Genomic DNA, 20,572 nt, shown 5'->3' with positions numbered 1-20,572 from the left:
GTGGGATGGGTGTCAGCATAGGTTTCATAGCTAATGAATATCTACAGTCCAAGATACAGCTCTATGGCCTACTCTAAAGCTGGTGTTGCCCCACCTCAACTCTATTGCTGGCCTAACTAATTACATTATTTCAGACATGCCCGTCGTGTTTCCTATAAAGTACAGACATTGCCTGCAATGCATATATTAAATTGTGTGATTCTAAAATAGATTGTATTGGGCTGTGTTTCCATTGTTTACCGCTTTCCAAGTTATAAAACTAGTAAAGCATGTACTTGGGTGGAAAAAAATGAATAGAAATAATATATATATATAATTTTCGTTGAGAATCCAAACACACTGGCTTCAGAAATGTGGTATGCACTGTTTGTGATGAGTTAATGAAGCAAAGCATAGTAGTATTCACAATGGGTAGAGGAAGGGAGAGGAATAATCCACTGAGGCAGGAGAAGGTGCTGCTTCAGCATAACTGTATTTCCACCTAGAATGACACATGAATTAGTTGTTTGGGGGTTTTTTTTTTAGTAGTGGTAGTTAGGAAATATTAACAATTCAGCATCTCGGGGTGAAAACATAAAATCATTTAGGTTGGAAAAGGCCTTTGAGATCAAGTCCAACCATTAACCCAGGACTTCCAAGTCCCTCACTAAACCATGTCCCTAAGCACCACATCTATGCATCTTTTAGCACTTCCAGGAACAGTGATTCCACCACTTCCCCAGGCAGTCTGTTCCAATGCTTGACCACCCTTTCAGTGAAGAAGTGTTTCCTATTATTCAATCTAAACCTCCCCTGGCATAACTTGATGCTGTTTCCTCTTGTCCTGTTGCTAGTTATCTGGAAGAAGAGACCTATGTTCACCTGCCTACAACCTCCTTTCAGGTAGCTGTAGAGAGCAATAAAGTCCCCCTTTCTAGCTCTTTAGCAAGGATGGGACAGGAAGGCAAGCAGGAGGGGCTGAACATTTTGCAATGGAACAGTTAACATGCATGGAGCTTTACCTTGGAGCAAAAAGCAAGCTTCTCAAGGACAGACCCACATGGATGATGACATAGTAGGCATCTGCTACAGATTAACCAACAAACCTTCTAAAGCCTCATGAAGCCTTCTTTAAAGAAGCAAATAGCAGAACTACAGATCCAAACTTCAAAATATCTAATTTTATTTTCTTCAGGAATCTGATTGGAGGGGTGTTGTGGTTTGACCCCAGCCATCCACTAAATACCATGCAGGCACTTGCTCACCTCCCCCTGCCGGCCCAAAGGTGGGGAGGAAAATCGGGGGGAAAAGATAAAACTTGTGGATTAAGAACAATTTAATAATTGAAATAATAATAGAAATAATAATTGAAATAATAATAGAAATAAATAATAATAATAATAATAATAAATAATTTGAACTATTATTATAATAAATAACAACAACAATTATAATGAAAAGGAGAGAGAAGAAGAGAAGAATAAAACCCAAAGGGAAAAAACAAAAAAATCGGGTGATGCACAATACAGTTGCTCACCACCTGCTGATCCAGCCAGTTCCCAAGCAGCAGTTGTCAGGCCACAGACAGCTCCGCCCAGTTTATATACTCAGTGTGACATTCCATGGTATGGAATATCCCTTTGGCTAGTTCAGGTCACCTGTCCTGGCTGTGTCCCCTCCCAGTTTCCCATGCCCCTCCAGCCCTCTCGTTGGCAGGGCCTGAAAAACTGAAAAGTCCTTGACTTAGTATAAACATGACCCAGCAACAATTAAACACATTGGTGTGTATTCAATATTATCCTCATACTAAATCCCTAACACAGCACTACACCAGGTACTGAAAAGAAAATTAACTCTATCACAGCCGAAATCAGGACATGGGGGTGTGTGAAGACTGCCCGATATAGCCCAGGAGAGCTAGCTGATCTTCAAGGACAAGAGTCATTTCCAATGTCAGTCTAGTAATCATGTGAGATGGACAGCATAGATGAACAGGGAACACATGACTGAGCTCAAATGCAAAAAATTATGTACACACAAGGTGGAAGTGGGGAGCGGCTACCTGGGGGAAATACAAAGACATTGCTCAGAGTTTGAAATGAGAGGCAGAAGTTGAAAATTGAGTTGAAACTAGAAAATACTGTGAAAGACAACCAGTAGGATTTCTGTAAGTACACAGGCAGCAAAAGGAGGACAGAGAATAAATGTAATTACACTTGTCAATGAGTAAGGGATCTAGTGATAAATGATGCAGAAGAGACTGAGAACCACTTTTGTCTCAATTTTACTGACAAGGTCTGCTTTCCAGCTTACCAGGCCCCTAAGTCTGGCAGCAGTTTGTGGGAGTGAAACCATTGCCCACAGGAGAGGGAAAGAAATCACCAAAACAAGTTGGACATACATGTCAGTGTGATGACATGGGGAGCATCTGAGTGTACTGAGAGCCAATATGATTACAAGACTGTTCTCTATTTCAAAAGGCCATGGTTATTGAGAAATGTTCCCGATGACTGAAAAAAGGCAAAAAAACCACATCTTAAAACACCCAACAAAAAAAGCAAGGAGAAGGATTCAGGTAACTGTAGGTCAGTTAGCCTAATCCTGGTCCCCAGAAAGATTGTAGGACAAATGTATAGACAAAAGTAACTTAGTAGAGGAAGGGTCACAGTGTCATGTATCATATGAAATGAACTTGAGGAATGCATTCAGGATCTTACCTAAAGCTTGTTAAGCTTTGTAAATCTCAGAGTCTCAAAAACTAATCTCAGGATCTGAAAATAAGACCTGGAGTCAGATCCATTCTGTTTAGAATAATGAAACTCAAACAAAACCCAGCTCTTCCCCTTGCCTCAGATCTGTTTCCTTGCCTGGGAACCAGATGGTTTGTTCAGCATCAGACCACAGTTCAAATCAGACCATGAACAATAAAGAGGTTTGAACTCAAGTAGTTTGGATGTAAATCCAAGCTGACATCACAGCACAGACATAATCGTAACTCATGACACTTTCTTGCTCTTCTCTGACATAGTCTCCATCTCTCTTGCTATATGCCTTTACTGGGATCTGTGCCACAGACGTGCATACCCATCATTGGTTAAATCCCACAATGACAGAGTTAATGCTTGCCTACATGCATTCCACATCAAATTGCCTTCCTCTGACACTTCTTTGTACTCCATGAAGAGTCATAACAAAATGCTAATCCTCAGCATTATTTCCAGTGCAGATAGATTTTGAACTGTATCATGACAATAATGTGATGGACACTGATTTCACCATGTACAAGATATTCCTCTTTTACATAGCTTTCAGTCTACCTGACAGCTTATTTCCTTCATGCTTAGAAGGTTTTGCATTGCTCCTTGGCTACCTAAACTCCTGGGCTGATTTTAGCCCCATAGATCAGTGTGGCACGGGTTAATTAAATCCTCTGGAAAATTAAATAGGATGCAAAACCCAATGTTTTTCTTCTACTAGTAACACAAAAAGAAAGGTTATGCACAGTAACTACAAATGTACATGTTTGTTATTTGAAAAAAGTCACAAAAGAAAGTGTTACTTTTATACATAAATAAAATTTCACATATTTGCTGTCACTTCATTAAAAGAAAAATACTAGCTTGATTTAGCCATCCAGATCTTATCTTACAATTGTCTATGTGAGTCTGGTTTTGTATTACTTTTTCTTAAGTTAAGGTTACTTGAATGGAATGGGGATTATCTTGTATTCCCAGAGAGAAAAAAAACCCAAACACCAAAATGTTGTTAATTTGTGTGCAGCTTCCTTAAGCATCAGGATAATTTGTTTCCTTGTGATCACATGTAAAGTTTTTCTGAGAAACTGTTTGGACTTCTTTTCAGGTTTAAGCAAAGTACTACAGATCCTTCAGATCGCTTTTGAGATCTAAACATGTTTATGTAGAACTGTGCTCAAACAAGGTTGTTCACACTTAATTTCTGAAATACGGTAGGTACAGGACTTTTAAAAATCAAGAATTATCTGTCAAAACACTTAGAAGTTCATCTCTGTATCCTGAAGGGAGCAATACTGTGCCTTGTTTCAACTTCAGAACAATAACACCGCTGTTACAATGACTGTATCTTTTTCATCTATTATGTTACATTATGAAAGTCATTGTATATAGTTCATGTGTTGGTGTAATACAAGAAACAGAAGAACAAAATTTCAGTGACCTCTGAGCCCAATGATAGCTTTGTAAGGAAATAAATGATCCAGAAACCTATCTCAGTTAGGTATTTCCTAATTCCAGTCTACTGCATAAACACTAAATCAGCTTTTTGGCATTCTTTCTGGATAAAGGGCTGGATTTGTTAGCCAGTAGTTCAGTCAGGCTTCAGGCCTGCCAACTCAAAGCTACATTTTACAATCAAGCTCAGATTAGCCTGAATGAGAAGAAAACATTAATAAAATGTGACAAATAAATTAGTGTGACATGGCTTTAAAATATTGCTCTTTTTTCCTTTCTTCCCTCAAGCAAGAGAAAATTATTCTTTCCAAGATTTAGGCAACAAAAATATATTGCCTGTGTAATACAATGACAGCTAACGAGCCTTCCAAATCAGGAACAATGCCTTTTTAAATATGTATTAAAAAAATAATTAGTCCATGACATTGGCTTTGCACACTTCTACATGTGTGGTCAGAAGAGGCTTGCATTCCTCCAAGAATGAGATCCTGACCCTGGGAGCACTCTATGTGATCACTGCCACTGCTTATTTTCCCTTTCTCTGTCACCACTTCTGGGCTATCCAGTCTTTATGTGGAGGCAGAAAAGTTAAACTTGATTCTTCATGTCCCAGATCAAGCATTTGAATAAAGACAAGCAACCACCATGTACTGAAACATACTTGTAATTCAACATGCAAAGCTCCAAACACAGGCTGGTACAGGGAGGGGGGCATCCCTCCATGCTGCCTTGTTTTTCTCCAGTGTAGTTAGGGAAGAGTAACATCTCACTTGTCCTTTCCCCTGCGGAGATCCTGTGGAGACAGAGTGGTGCAGCACAAAAGTAATTGTAAGGAGAGCGAGGAGGTAAGGCAACTCTTTGTTTCATCTTTCTTTAATCTGGCTGCTTTCATGTATTTTAGACAGAGGGGACAGAGAGGGACAAAGGATTTCTGTTTAACACGGAGCTGTTTATTTGAGCTGCCATATGGTCCATCATGCCAACATCAGTTTCTCTGTCAAGTTAGATGCTGCATCTTCACCCCTGTGTCAAGGTTGGGAGACAGGCGATTTAGCAAGTACTAGGTCTCCAGCTGTTTTCTGGAAGGGATGCTGCCCCCAGGGAATCTTCTCTTAGCTTATTGCAAGGCTTCTCTCCAAGCTGTACTGAGGAGCATAAAGGTGTGGAAGTCAGAATTTAACCTTTAACATATAATCACAAGTTTAAGATACTGTCTCACCTCAGGCATATAACAACAAGCATTTTGATCATGACAGACTTGCTTCAACTCAATTCAGAAACTTTGAAGTCAGTTCATTAAACACGAGCTGTTGGGGGTGTGTGTGTGTTGGTTTTTTGTTTGTTTAGGGGTTTTTTTTTGCGGGTTTTTTTGTGTGGTGGTTTGGGGTTGTTTTTTTACATTTTATTTTGATTGCCTAGTGGAAGCATAGGAGTTTTTTTTCATTAGACCTGGAATCTATTCAGATGGGAAAGTATGTATTCTGACAAGGAGTTCTGCAATTAGCTTAACATAACACTTGTAGCTTAGCACTGACAATAAACTAGAGCTTCTGCCTGTTGGTTATCTGTTCACGGCAAAGAACTGGAATGTGGGCAAAGAGAAAATATCTGTTTTCTTTCATCAATTAAAATATTTTATTACCTGAAATGGATGTATATAACTCATTATTTCACACCTATCAGCTAAAGAAGTTTGTACACTAATATCGTTATGCATACCTCATATAGCTCACATCAGCTCACTTTTTATAAGGACTCTTGTTTCAGTTTGTATGTGGTCATGTTTCAGTAACTACGCTACCTATGACAGTGCCACATGGGAAGTAATAATAGTAAAAAGCCAAAATTTCACTTATGCTGCCACAGGAAATAAACTAGAATTTAGCTGATGTTTCTTTTAAAATAAAATCTATATTTAATCTCTGTAATAATATTTTTAAAAATTAGGGCTGGCAGAATCAGAAAAGATTTTATATTAAAATCATAATTATAATGAACAGAAGATAGAAAATTGCATAAATTAGAAGTTATTTGGACTGTAACAAAATCCCAAACTAAAATGTAAAACATCAGTTCATCATGTGAGTAGCAGAAGCTTCCTAGTTCAGAGTGGGAGTTTACAAAATACTGATGGGTCTTCTATGCATGCCCTGAACCAGTCCAATCAAAGCAACTCAGCATCTACTTCCAGAAACTAAAAAAGTGGTACCTACACTCTCCAATGGACCCAATGCAAAGATGTAGCTATACATGCCCTTTGTAACTGCTAGAGATAATGGCACTAAAAAGAATGGTCTGAAAATTAAGTGTTCATTCATGAAGTGAGGAAACAGCCCCAGATCCCACATTTCAACATTGTCTCACCAGCTACACGTACTGTAAGACTCCCAAGTAATCTGACTGTGGAGTACTTTCCACTGCTTTTATTGAAGTTGGTCCCCTGTACAAAAATACAAGGTTCAAGGGGCACCCAGATTATACGTTCAAATTTGTGCTGTTTTTTCTATAAAAGTGCTTTGAAAGAACAAGTCCCAGTTTAATAAAAACATGACAAAATGCCTGGTTTTGTTTTGCAGTACAGACTTAAATGTCTGACTTTATAACACCAATTTTGAAAATATTAACCACAAACCTTCACTTAAACCCTTACTAAAGCAACTAAAAACTACTGATGGATTTGCATTATAATGTATTTCAGTGTTTCCTAGGAGCAGAATACAATATTGTAGACTCTGATAGCATGATAGGTAATGTGGCATAAGGACTAAATGAAAAATTGAACATGTTTCTTATAGTCAAGATATTAATTTAGAGTTCTGTGCTTCATTTTCCTCAATTCCATTGATTGTAGGACTATGACAGAAGCTTTCCTGACTCAGTTCAGGGCAGTAGCAAAATTTCATTATCAGCTACAGCAAGGGAATCCAGAAAATCTGGAGGATGATTTATGAAAAAATAAGGAGTTTAATTTATTATTTTGTTTTGTAGCAATATTTTTATAACAGTTGTACAAATAGTCCAATAATTCTTTAACCCTCTTTAGTTTAAGTGGGGCTATTTTGGTAAGATCTTAAAAAACATGATGCAAAGAACTATGTATTTTTTACCAAATAGATGATAGAACTTACTGTTATTTTGTAATAATCAAACTGACATAAAACTTTATCATGCTATCTATTTTTCTGCTGTTGACCTTGAACAAGGCAAAATGAGAGCTTACTATCAAAACTCTTCTCAAACCATTGTAAACATCAGTGCTTAGTGGAACAAAGATCTCTGCAGATAAACTTTTGCCAGCATCAGCTTCAGAGTCCCTAGCAGGGATACTGTATCAGAGAAGAAGCAATTTTTTTTTCTTCTCCCTTGTGAATCTAGTTGTTTACCTGTGCTGAAAATTTAGAGAAATGGCATTGTCATTGATCTGAAAGTGACACAAATACCTGACTTCCAATGACTCAGTAACAACTGTTCATTTGACAGTGGAACTTTTACATTGACTGCACTTTTAAAAAACCTCACATCTTTCATGAGAAATATTGGGTTTAAATAACCATATTTTAAAAGAAAACTAGGATTTAATACAATTTTCCAAAAGTAGGACTGAAATTATAAATTATCAAATAGCTTGTTTCTCTATAATAGAAATTATATTAACTATAACTATATGCTATAATAGTTATATGCTATTAACTATATAGCATAGATTTCAGCATGTAACAATACGGTGACATGAAGGGATGTAGTTTATATAAACTACTGCATATTTTTAAAAAATTTTAACTACAACAGTGTGAAAAGCAAAATAATATATTTACTGGCTCTAAGGGCTAGCTGAAGTTCAGATATAAAATTTCTTAAATTGAAATACCTAGTAACACATGAAAATCAGGCTTGATATGTTGTATGAGAAAACACCTCTAAATAAAATCTGCTGGATTATAAACAGGTATGTAAAATATATTCCCCATAAGTTAATATCATCTAAGAAAGATCACAATCCATGTATTTGTATGAGACTTAGGGAGTGGAATATACCAAATGGATTATATCAAGTTATTGTTGTGTTTCACTGCATTTACATCATACAACTGGCTCAATTTAATTTCTGACAAACTCTAATTTGGAATCTTATTACTCTGCGAGGCAAATCATCAGACAGGTGACTAAACCATGATGCAGGCACTACAGTAAAACCCTTATATTTCTAATGTGCCCGAGAAAGAGAATACAGAATTTAAAGCTCTCAGAAAAATATTTTAAACCCAATGAAAGGGTAAAAGTAAACAAAGGTAAGATAACAGAAAAAAAGATTTGATTGCAAACCTCATGTAATATTTAAAGCATACGTATACAACCATGTATCTAGTATACCAGCTACCTGAGATTTACTCAAACACAAATTAGGTGGTGATAAAATGGTTTGACAGCAGCAAAGGCTCTACAGAACATAGTCTTTGCCTCTTCTTTATGGCTAGAATTAACATCAACAAGAAGCCACTGTTGAAATTATGATCTCACTCATATTAGTCACCACATTTTTAATGGTTTTATATTTTTAAAATGTAGCCTGTATCCTCAAGACTAAAATTTTTGTGAACAGGAACTGATTTGCTTTCAAGAGGTTGTTAAATGTACCTGAGCCAGAGTCATCCCCAACCAGGAGGAATACTGTGACTTTCACCACCCTTCCTAGGGATGCTGCCTTCTAAACCAGCCTAACTACTTGACCATGTGATGTAATTTTCCCTGGTCTTCTCTGACATCATGTGATGCCCTTGAGGTTCTAAAACACCATCATTACTTGAAGAGGTGTTATTTTCTTCCTTCCTTCTCAAGTCAGTGTTTGGAGTAATGCAAAGACTGTGTAACAGCCCAAAACAATAGTGGTTCTATATCATAAAACTTATGGCACATACTGCATGCTCTAGGACAGGGGTCCTCAAACTTTTTAAACAGAGGGCCGGCGTGCGGATGAAGTGGCAGGCAGTCATCTGCGGCTGCTTGGTTTCCCCCCCCAACCCCTTGGGGGGGGGGGTGTCTGTAAATACTGGGGGCCGGATTGAGGACCCCGAGGCACCGTATCTGGCCCACGGGCCATAGTTTGAGTACCTCTGCTCTGGGATTTGGTATGAGGGAATGTGCAGGTCTTTCTTTTTAATGACCTGTCACAACAGGGCTAGAGAAAGAGAATGCCAGAGCTAGGCAGTTTCAGTTCCTCTGTCTATTGAGAAAGGTTCTAAGACAGGATTATTCAAAGACCTGCTGAAGACAACTAGCTTTACTCCAAAAAAAAAAAGGTCTTTGTGATATCTTATTTCTTTTTAAAAGCAATCTATATACATTTTTCTCTTTGACACAGATATATGCAGACATTTTTCAGATAGGTACAGATGCATTCACAGGAACACCGAACACAATTTAAATATTTATATTTTGCCACAAATACCAATAGGTTTTTTCTATGTTTAATCCATCTTTCCTACTATATCCTTTAGGAACAGCTGCAGTTACCAAATGTATCATTACAGGAAAGCTCTTAAACATGTAGTTGAGCCTTTAAAATATAAACAGTAATGAATAAATATATTTTCATGGCCTAATTCTCCATTTCTATTACCAGAAAGCATCACTGTGACTCCATTGTGTTATCTGGACACAAAAGTGTTTGGAAAGAATCTAGCTATAAACTTGTGACATAAAAACACAACATTACAAAACACTTGCCTTAAAAGCATTCTCCACATTTACATCCATTAAAATATAACAGAACAAGAAGTGGTTTGGTCAAGCTGACCTTTTGTCTACAATGAAACATTTATTACCTTATTCTACTTGCAGAACACGAACATTCTTTGTACCTCTGGAAATAAAGTAACAATTTCTGCCTGTTTGGAAAGCAAATTTATATTGAATTAAAACATTCTGGATCTTCATAATATCAAAAAGTGAAGAAAGAAACTTAATACTTTTAACACCAATTTCATAAGGCAGAATGATGATCATACAATATGAACGACCTTGAATCTGATTCAGGAAAAATACATCTAAGTAGTTTACATAATAACCCTGAAATTACCATAGCTTGCACAGTGCATTAATGAAAGACAAACACATCCTGAAATCACACTCGGAGAACCAGGTGTGCGCTGTTCCTCCTTCCATAGTCCCCACTCCAAAGCAACTTAAGTCTACATCCAAGGAAAGACAGAATTTTAAGTGCTACTGATGCTACCCCACTTTACCCAGTAATTAGAGTTGTAGGGTTTACGCTTCCTTGAACATGAGGGTTTCTGTTCTATTTCACATCAGAATGTCCCATCATAGGTTAAATCAGGGAGAAGGAATGAAATATTTTCTTTACCACCCTTATAACCACTCCATTGTGGAGCCAAGGACAGAGAATTCACAAGAAGAGAAAGCAAAACAGGGTGTATAGGCCTCTTTAATCCACAGTGAAGTGTTCCTCTGATTGAGGGAAGACCTCTGTCCGTAGAGCAGAAACATGTTCTTCAAACACTGAAATGCCATAGGCAAAAAAGGCAAGAGAAGAACCATGACTCATTCCTTGCAAGTCTAGACTAAAATCGGTAGGCTACAAAAGTTCTCCTTCATTGCTGCACTGACCAGTATTTTGTCTCTGGACACAAGACTTGTGTTCTTGCCTTCATAATAGTAAAGTCAGGACACAAAGCACTATTACTTAGTTTTTAAAGATTTTTGAAAATTTCCAGAGAACTCTAGAAAGTGAGGTTTTATCAGCTGAGAATCATGAAGGACACTGAACCCAGGTTATCTTCATCCTGACTTCTCTAATGTTTAGGTTTTTCCTAAGCAGGTAGACATCATTAGCACCACTGCGTCCATTTTCTAATATAAATTTCCACCCTAATCACTACAGATGATTTTGCTTTTTAAACTGAAAGAATTCATAGATTTGCGTCTCAAATTATTACCTTATTCAGGGCTGCAAAGGAACCCTTCACCATTGGAAATTACATGGGTTTCCAAAAACATCTATTGGTTTATTCTTCACTGATTTAGAGTTATAAACAGAATACTGACTTTTTGGAATGTTTTTTCTTCTCTCATAGTATCTCTTAATATACTGATTTCCTTTCCAAAACCAAGGACTACAATTTAAGCAGTGAGATGCTGACCACTGTACCTTGTGTCTCATGAGTTTCATTCCTAATGCCTAACCATGTACTTGTACTGAGGGAACTGGTTATCTTAATTTCACCATTCTCCATCTTCAAGTTCCCCTTTTCTCTTCTCTGTTGCGGTTTATATGTAAATATTTTGCCCATTCTTTATCTTGTCTTTCTATATAGCATTGACTTACCATTAATTCTCCACCAACAGTTTTTATTTTTTTTTCCTGGCACCCCAGCAAAGGAGACGAACATCTGCTATTCTCATTTTACAGGTGGAAAAATGAGAGAACCTGCCTGAAACTACAAAGTAAGCTACTAGCACTGTACGGATTGCCTCCTAGCTGTGTCATATAGCCCCTAGTAACTATTTGATACTAGTCTGATTTAACAATCACTGCCAAGCAACACTCCTGAAGGTGGGAAATTGTGACCTGTCAACTGTGACCACCAGAGAAAACCAAAGGATAGGAGTAGAGCACTAGTGAAAGACCAATTACATTGTTACAGAGACCATCATAAAATGAACGCTTTTGCATTCCAAATCACACAGCTGTACAGGCTGGGATATCCAAAATCTGAAATATGTGGGGACTTGGTAGTCTCCAGCTAGCTTTACTAAAATTCATGAGTGCAGCTGACCCAGTTTTGCAGTCCCAGTCAATGATTTGTCCCAGCTTTATAATTTTGGTTGTACAGCTTTAGGCTTACTCAAAGGCTACAATGAAAAGATCCCATCAGAAACCTATAATGTAGCCAATTCTAAAGATGTTTCATAATACTCATATATTAAATGGTTTGAAAGAATCAGATTTTGATTGATCTACCTTAGAGCCTGAATTGCAGGCTACCTTAATTTTCTAAGGTGGAGACATCTTACATACACCAATAGCATCAAAAAACAATAAAGTACAGAAGCTTGTCAAATAATATTTTTACCATGTTTTGCACATTGTTTTATCTTCATGCTTCATATTCAAGCATTGCAGATATTGAGATGGAGTCAAAGCTGTGGCTTTGCTTGTTTGGTTGTTTAGTGCCAACTATAGTGATTCAGCAGTTACTTCAAAGTAACATTCAATATTTGCTCAAGCAAGGAAAACAACATAGCAGTATTCTGAGTACCAAAGAATTACAATCTTGGGGTTTGGGATTTTTCATTTTTTTTCCTGTTTGGTTGGTTGCTGTTTTTTCTGGGGGGAAATGAGGCAAGTATTGCTTTTAAAATATCACTAGTAAATATGGATCTTGGCAAGTATTTTCTCTGTAAAAAACCTCAAGGACTGAAAATAATTTTGCATTGGAATTAGTGGGTGTTTTTTTCATTTTTTTTATAATTGAAATTGAAAAAATATTTCAAATTAATTTGATTTTATTCCAAGATCGATTTTATCCCAGGATTTCAAAATCTGTTTAAAACACATTGAGATTAATTCTATGTAACCATAGCAAAAGCCCATACAACTTTCTGGATAGTTGAAGGAAACAGAGAGATACATTAGAGACTTTTCTTTATTTCCCACAATATATTTTTAGAAGGATCTTAGGCTTACTAGGTTCTTAAGTACTTCAACTAAGGGTTCTGAAGATACATTTTCATGAAAGTGACTCAATTTACCTATGGCAACAGAAAGGAGGCTTGTGGATTGTCTAAAGGAAGAAAGTATTTCAGTTGCTGGCTTGAAGCTTATCTTGGAATACCTGGAGTATTTTTACTTCAAAAAATACAGAGTTTAAAAAATAAAATCTTTAGAAGTGGTTTTGTAGTTAATATTTTACTCAAATGCCAGCTGATAGCTGGGCATGTAAACATAGAAGTGTAGGTGAATGTTGGAATGCCAGCTGATAAAAGCGTGCTTTAAAGAGATTGGAATGAAAAGTTACTTAATTGGCCAAAAGGAGAGAAGAGACTGTGCCAGCTGTGGTGGGATGCAGGTAAACAGATTGAGTAGCAACTTGAAGAATGCATTCTGGGTTGAAAAACATGTTTGTTGGGCTGTATTTGGCAGAACACCTAACATTCACCTCTGTGTAACAGTAGGCAACACATTTAATTTCACAGATCTTTAAGCCTCAAATAGACTATAGATCAAAGTGTGTGACAGCTTGTCCAATCTTGCTTTATAAGGATAAATAATTCCTATTTTCAGTCTTTTGTGCAAGAGTGTGTGTGGTTATTTCTTAGTTTTTCACAAATATATTTCTGTAATATACTTCAGTTAGACAAGAGACTCTATGGCAACCTGTATACCACAGGTTTTGGAGGTATATCACAGGCATAGCCTGTAGTATATGCCACAGGTTATGCCTACAGGTGAAATTGAACTGACCACAAAATACTGCATATGTTCTTGCAGTGGCTGAGGAGGGTCTTAGGCTGCAAAACCAAAAAGTGTCACAGTAATGTCTTTTAGATTATGCTGATTTAATTATGAAAACTCTACTGGTGCCACAGTTGGGATCTTCCAGTGACTGGAATAGCAGTGTAGTATCTATAATTCCTTACCTATGGAGATCTTCAGTGAAAAAGGAAGGAGCTAATCCAAGAGATTTTACCTCATACTTTGTTTTTCTATCTACAGCCAGGCATAGTGAATTATTTCTATGTCCTTTCACTTTCTATAATAAAAAACAAGCATAGACTCACATGGGTAAGTGGGAATCACTTAAATTTAGACATCTGAAAATTTAGACATACATTTTTAGTAGTTGAAAAAGAAGCAAGCATATCAAAATAGAAATTAATCTCACCGTTTGTGGGTGATATTTTAGGGTGAAATGTATTTCCTCTAGGAATTTTTTCATTGATTAAAGATGAAGAAAGACTCAAGATCTTAAATATTAGAAACAAATTTTAAATTATGCTAGGAAAAATAAATCTGCACAATAACTTCTGAATGAAAATACACTGACCCACCCCCTAACACAGCTTGTAGAGTCTTCATGTTTCTATCTGTATCATTTGCTAATGGAGCCATTATCTTTAAAATTGTCCTTTCAGTAGAATTGAAAGTGTGAGAATCAGAAGAATCTTTAAACTGCACACAGATTGAAATGCCAAACTGGTCATGATTTGTGACCTCAGGACAACTGAGTAGTCATTTCAGAAGAAATTCTGGTCATCTGTGTTATTGATGGATGACATGCGAAAATACAACATAGTAAACCAGCTTGTGAAAATATAAATTAGATAAAGTATAATTTATAAAAAAAGGCAGGTTATGAACTTTTTTGACAAAGTGAAAAATTTCCTAGGACAAACCTTGTTGTCTGTGGTAAGAGCAGTCAGACCAAGCAGAATACACACAGTGCAACTCATTTCATAATTAGGAAGGTGAAGGTAGCATAAGTAGCAATTATAATAATATATTGGTATATATGTTTTTCAGCTTCAGACAAGTTTCAGAAGTCCCTCATTTGTACTTTCAGAAAAGACCATCAATAATCTGAACTAGAAACACATCTTACATTGATTTATGAGGAGAAATAATAATTGAAGGTTTTAGAAGATATGCTGAAGATTACTGCATTCTGATAATAGAGCTAAGATTTCAATATAACTATAATAGAAGTGACAGAAGTGTTCTCTTTGGAAAACAGTACAGTCAGGACAAAATACATCTGAGTAGCCTTTGAAGATGGGCCATCACAGGGCATCCTAAAATGACAAGTAGTAAAGAGATTAGTTTTAAGTCTCAGTGACATTTTCTAATTTTACTGGATTAAGACTGTATTTTCTGATTTCTTTTTAACCATATTTCCAATATTATATTCAATAAGTGAAATTCCTTTGTACAGCTGAATATTTTTTAAATTTAACTCAGGGGTAACTAATAAATCTGATGTCTTACTTGCATCCACTGAGGATCAAAGTATAGAAAAATCCAGTTTAAGTATATTTTGGGTACCTGAAAATCAAGAAACTAGCTGAGTTCTATTTCCTACCAAACATTATTTTGCTTCAGAGTTCATAATATTTTCTCTTGATATAAAAGTTCCTCCCAGTGAACATATTCTGAGAAACATCTGGCCATACAGAGACAGCCTGTTGTGTTTCACAGAATCATTAGATGTACTAAGAAGGTAAAAAAAAGTTAAATTGAAAGCAGGCTAAAAGATTAAAGGGTTGAGAAAGATAGAATTCCAGATTGTGCATTAGAAGAGGAAGAAAACTATTAGGAAAAGAGGGCTGAAGCCAGGGTAAAAAAAAAAAAAAAAAAAAAAAAAATCTATGTGTTACTGCTCTTTCTTCAAGTACATTTTATAAAGTTAAAACATGGAACAAAGAGTAGGTCAATAAATGTAAGCCAACCAAATAAGAAGGGGGAGAAAGTATAGAATTTAATTACGTAAAAATACTATATGAAACAGATTTATTGCAGGTAGCTTTGCAAAAATAATTTTTTGATTCTTCAATCCCTGGGAAATGTTTTATTTTCCACTCTTATCAAGATTTCCTAAAAAGAAAGAGATTGAAGCAGGAAACTACTTGTTTTATGCTACTCATGTTTAGGCTTAGAAAAAAAGTTCTCATTCTTCATGAAATAAAAAATGATATATTTTGAAAACTAGATTCTAGTACTAGACATCATTAAGACAAAGAATTGTAGATCAAACTTAAAAAAAACCCAAACAACAAGGCAGAGAGAAACTTACATACAGGTATTCCAGGTGGTAGTCCTAAACACAAGACTGATATCTACTGTAATTGATAAACCTTCCTAGTTTTTACTAGAAATTGCATCACTTCCAGAAACACAAAATCATAGAATAATTTAGGTAAGAAAAAAAACCTTTTGAGGCTACTTAGCCCACTCCCAGCTCAGAACACATCTAATCAGATCAAGATTCTCAAGCCTGTGGTATTTTAGCCTTGAACACCTTTAAGGACAGACAGCCTACAACCTCTCTGAGCAGCCTGTTCCAGTATTTGAGCATTCCCATAATAATTTTTTTTCTTAATATCTAAGCAGTATTTCCATGTTCTTTCTTTTGCATCCTACCACTGCAGGATTACAAGAGGAAGAGTCCCAGAAGTTAGCTCCATCCCAGCATATGTTTAATCACTTTAATATAGCAATTTATTAGGGTGAAGGAAATGTTTTGTTGGTTTTTGTTTGTGTGTGTGTGTTTGCTAAGACATAAGTTTTTAACATTGAGGAAATATTTAATGTTGACAAATCAATATTTTCTAGGGGAAATAAATATTGAAAACCTGGTGACTGAATCTCGTCAGCATTCGGTATATCTCATTTACATTAGCTCTTGATTAGGAAATTATCTGAATAGCCAAGTACAGCTGATGATTTGATGTTTTAAAAATCTCTAGATTTTTTGTGTTGCTGATTTCTTTCTAATTGAGTTCAGACACAAATAGCTGCACAATAATAATGAAACTTCTAACAAATCATTCAGATTGCCAGCACAAGCATTTTAGTGACATAGGTTGGGTTTTCTGCATTGCTTTTTCATCAGTATGCTGTCAGTTCTTGCCATATACCTCTTTCAGTCAAAATAGATCTTTAACAACAACGCTTTTTTTTTTTTTTTTTTTCAGAAAGTTTCTCCTTGAGACTGTAAGACTATCAAGGCCTGGAGCCACTGCTTATTCTTTCTCAATGTTAACTTAAGTGAGTATTAGAGTTTCTTTGATGGTTTAATGAATGTAACTAATCATGGTAGGCTGACATCCAGCTATGCTACAGGCCTAATGCCTATAAGCAATGTATTTCCTTCTATTCTGATCAAATAAATGTATTTTAAAGGTTTTTTTTCATTTTTTACTGCATTTACAATTTCTCAATATCAAACTATCACTTACCTGGGCAGTAAGGGAGTTCCAACTTTACTGTGAAGGACTGAAGTAATTCTTCCCTTCTCCACTTATCTGTCATACTCTGCATGCTGCCAGTGACCTCAGCCATCTATTTTATCCCATCAACTGTAATATTTATTCACAGAACAACTTTTCATAACAGGTTGGCAGAAACATAGTCATTTTTTCTAATATCCTAATTCAAACACTTTCCAAATATGCCTAAGCCACAACTGTGATTTTATGAATTTTTTCATCTGTATGATTTTTTCCCCAGAGCTGTTCTATTCTATTAATTAATTCTAATTAAACATTTAAATACATTCTATTTAAACTTCTAGTTAAAAATCATCTATCAGAAATAAGTATGGCTTGTTGTTTTAGGTATGACATGAATGAGGATAAGAAAATATAAATTCTATGAATTAGGTTCTTATTTTACAGAAAGAAGGGGTGGAATATTGGGAAAGAAGAGCATTGATTTCATTTGAAAAGCTACCTTTCTTCCCTCCCCCTCCAAGAAAAAGTGCTCAGAGTTTCCTATACGTTGGTGCTGCTTGAGAACAGATGGAAAGAGCTGTGAGGGATGATTAGAGAAATATACATTAGCATCTAAATAAATGCAATATTTTGAATTAGCCGAGTTTACCTGTAGCGATAAACAGGAACTCCACAGCCAGGCAGGGGAATGGCTGTGGCTGAGCAGAAGACCAACAGTCTTCCCACATAACTCAGGAAGGGCTTGTGGCCCCAGGAGGGACTGAAATAGTCTTTGGCCCTATAGGTGTGGCTGGAAGCCTCAGGTGAGGCTGGTAAGGCCCATTAAGGCTGATTAATGTTCTCAGAGCCCTGACATCAACCTAAAGGTGCTAATGCATCACGGTGACAAGTTTGGTACTTGTTTGATACTACTCCAAGTATGATAGGCTTTGAAGGCAGAAAACTGCTGAACCAGCTCAGAAAGTAAAAAATGTTACTGTTCACCAGCCGAGCATAAACCATTATGAACCTCCTTACTACACAGCAAAAAAGGTTAAAATACATCTGATCAGCTCTATGTTTATTAAATTTGATAAAGCCTATAGAAATGGATTTTAGGTAAATAGGCAATTATACTTGTACTTTATGATCTCCCTGGAAGAAAGCATACAGGAAGTGCTGAATAAAATGTGAAGTAAACATTTCACTTAATCCTTCATCTCTCTGCTGGTTTTAAGATTAATCTCCAAGGTTTTAAATAAGAATAATTTATTTTGTATAGAAAAAGACAACGTTCTTTTAAAAAATCTTTGAAAATTCAGAGGATTGAGGTAATTGATCAGTTTTAATTGATCAAGGCAGTTTTAAAATAATTAAATGGGAGTTAAGTGTATTCATTTTTTAACCAGGTGTGTGCTTTCTCCTTATCCCTAATTCTCATCATTGTTACTAGAATCTCATTTTTATGAAGGCTTATAGGCAAAAAAAAGTTGTCATTGAATAAAGTAAAAGTTTCTGCAGTAGAAAATATAGACAGAGGCAAGCTCATATGTTTGTCAAGATTTAAACAAAGTCAAGTGGCTCTAGGAAAAAAAAAAGCAAGCAGGAAATTTTTTGGCAATAAAAAACCCCTTTGATTTGATGCAGCAAATACAACCACTTTACTGTATGACATGGAACTAATGTAAATAAGTTAGATTAGTGCCTTGTAAAAATTTAAATGTTTCAATTCACTCAATACAAATTAATCTTGACATGAAAGTACTCAGAAGGTGCCTGTTTGCAGCCTTATACTGTGAACTGCTTCAGCAAACTTCAGTATGTTTTCTGTCAAAAGACTACATAACAAAATGGACTTTCACCTATTAATTTTGAGGAAAAGCTAATTAGACTGGGGGATATGGATGAGTTGGTTTGGTTTTATGTTTTGTTTTTTTTTTTTTTTTTTTTCAGAGAAAAGTCTGGGTAACACTTATTGACAATAATATAAATAGGACAGAGGGAAGAAAGTAATTGACTTAAAAAATGAATTTACTTCTACTGACATGACTGTTAAAACTGTTTAAAACCGTTTTGTGTGAAGTCAAAATTGGAACATATTCAAAAGAAAAAGGAGAAAAGAAAGAATCACAAGATATCTAAAGTATTTCTATTCAGGAAAATAAAACGGTATTTGGCAAGGCATAATTTAATAGTGACATCTTGTCAAACTTAACAAAAAGTATGTGGATGCTCTTTGAACCCAAAGAATCTCAAAGCAGATGGCATTAGTGAGATATATAATGTTGCTGAATTGAGCACAGAGAAAAATACGATAGCAGATCTTTTAGCTGTTATCCTTGGAGTTTATTCTCTCTCCTAGTACTGTAGTATGCAACAGCTTCTTAAACTTTTCTGCATTAATGTATCAAACGTTCGTATTTTTAAAATATTTAGGAAAGTTATATATAATTCAAAAGCTAGAATGAATCACCAGTAGTAATGGTGATTATTAGGTGGCAACTTCCATGGTAAAACTAGAATCCTAAAGAGCTTTAAAATTTCCAGCAGAAACTTCCAAAGAAAAGGGCACTGGCTGGACCTTAAGGAAAAATTCATTGAGACATGGAGAAATTAACCTGGGATTCATTTCAACCAAAGCTTAACTTCATCAATTATCAACAGGAATATGCAAGTAGTTCCAAATGGTGATTTTGTCCTCACTGTTTCAGTTACCTGAAGAATGAAATTAGCTTTGGAGGTACCTGTACATTACTATTGACTTAGCAGCTACCAAGTGTAAGGTACCTAAAATTAAATTAAATAAATCTGATACTCGGTGATTTTCCCTATTTACACAGGGGATAAGTGGAGCAGCTGAAAAGGTGCTGTTACCTTTCTTATGTGTTTTAGCAGAAAATAAATCATGGACCACACCTTTTATATGCAATAACACCTGTGCATTGGAATCTTGATGGCTTTAGAGAATTAGATCATTGTTGAAATATCATAAATCTGAAATGACATTAATATGTGACAATTCAATCTGTCTGCATTGATGTCAATGGGAAAGTTTCCACTGACATCAGATTAACAAGAGCTACTGGATATCTCCATATGTTTTAAATAATTATTGATATACCTAGAAGGGATGTATGTGGCTGTAGCTGGACAGACCAAGGACTCACAGATAACAAAATTCTTTGACTCAAACTAAATCTTTTTACAGGCTTGTAACATTTGATTTGTTATTATTACTCATTTTTTTTTCCTCTACATCTTTTAATCTCTCCAGAACTAGTGCTAAAATAAGATAAGAAAAGCTATTTTTCACTACTCACAAAACCAGCTGGCAGCAGGAAAAAAGTCTGTGCCTTTAAGTTTTCCAGACTCAATTTTTTCAGACCTCAGGGCTTTAGATAGCTCAGGTACCTTAGCAAAGTTCTTTGTATGTATGTGAA

The 20,572-nt window shown here is 35.8% G+C and overlaps 1 long non-coding RNA gene across 1 annotated transcript in view; it reads left to right on the top strand.

Annotated features, from left to right (window-relative positions):
• LOC308059239 overlaps positions 1 to 20,572 on the top strand; it is a 167,624-nt gene that overhangs the window by 89,123 nt on the left and 57,929 nt on the right. The window lies entirely within an intron of this gene.

The sequence above is a fragment of the Falco punctatus genome (assembly GCF_963210335.1).
Source record: "Falco punctatus genome assembly, chromosome: 2".
Classification (NCBI taxonomy): domain Eukaryota; kingdom Metazoa; phylum Chordata; class Aves; order Falconiformes; family Falconidae; genus Falco; species Falco punctatus.
This window is presented reverse-complemented; position numbering and strand designations above follow the sequence as displayed.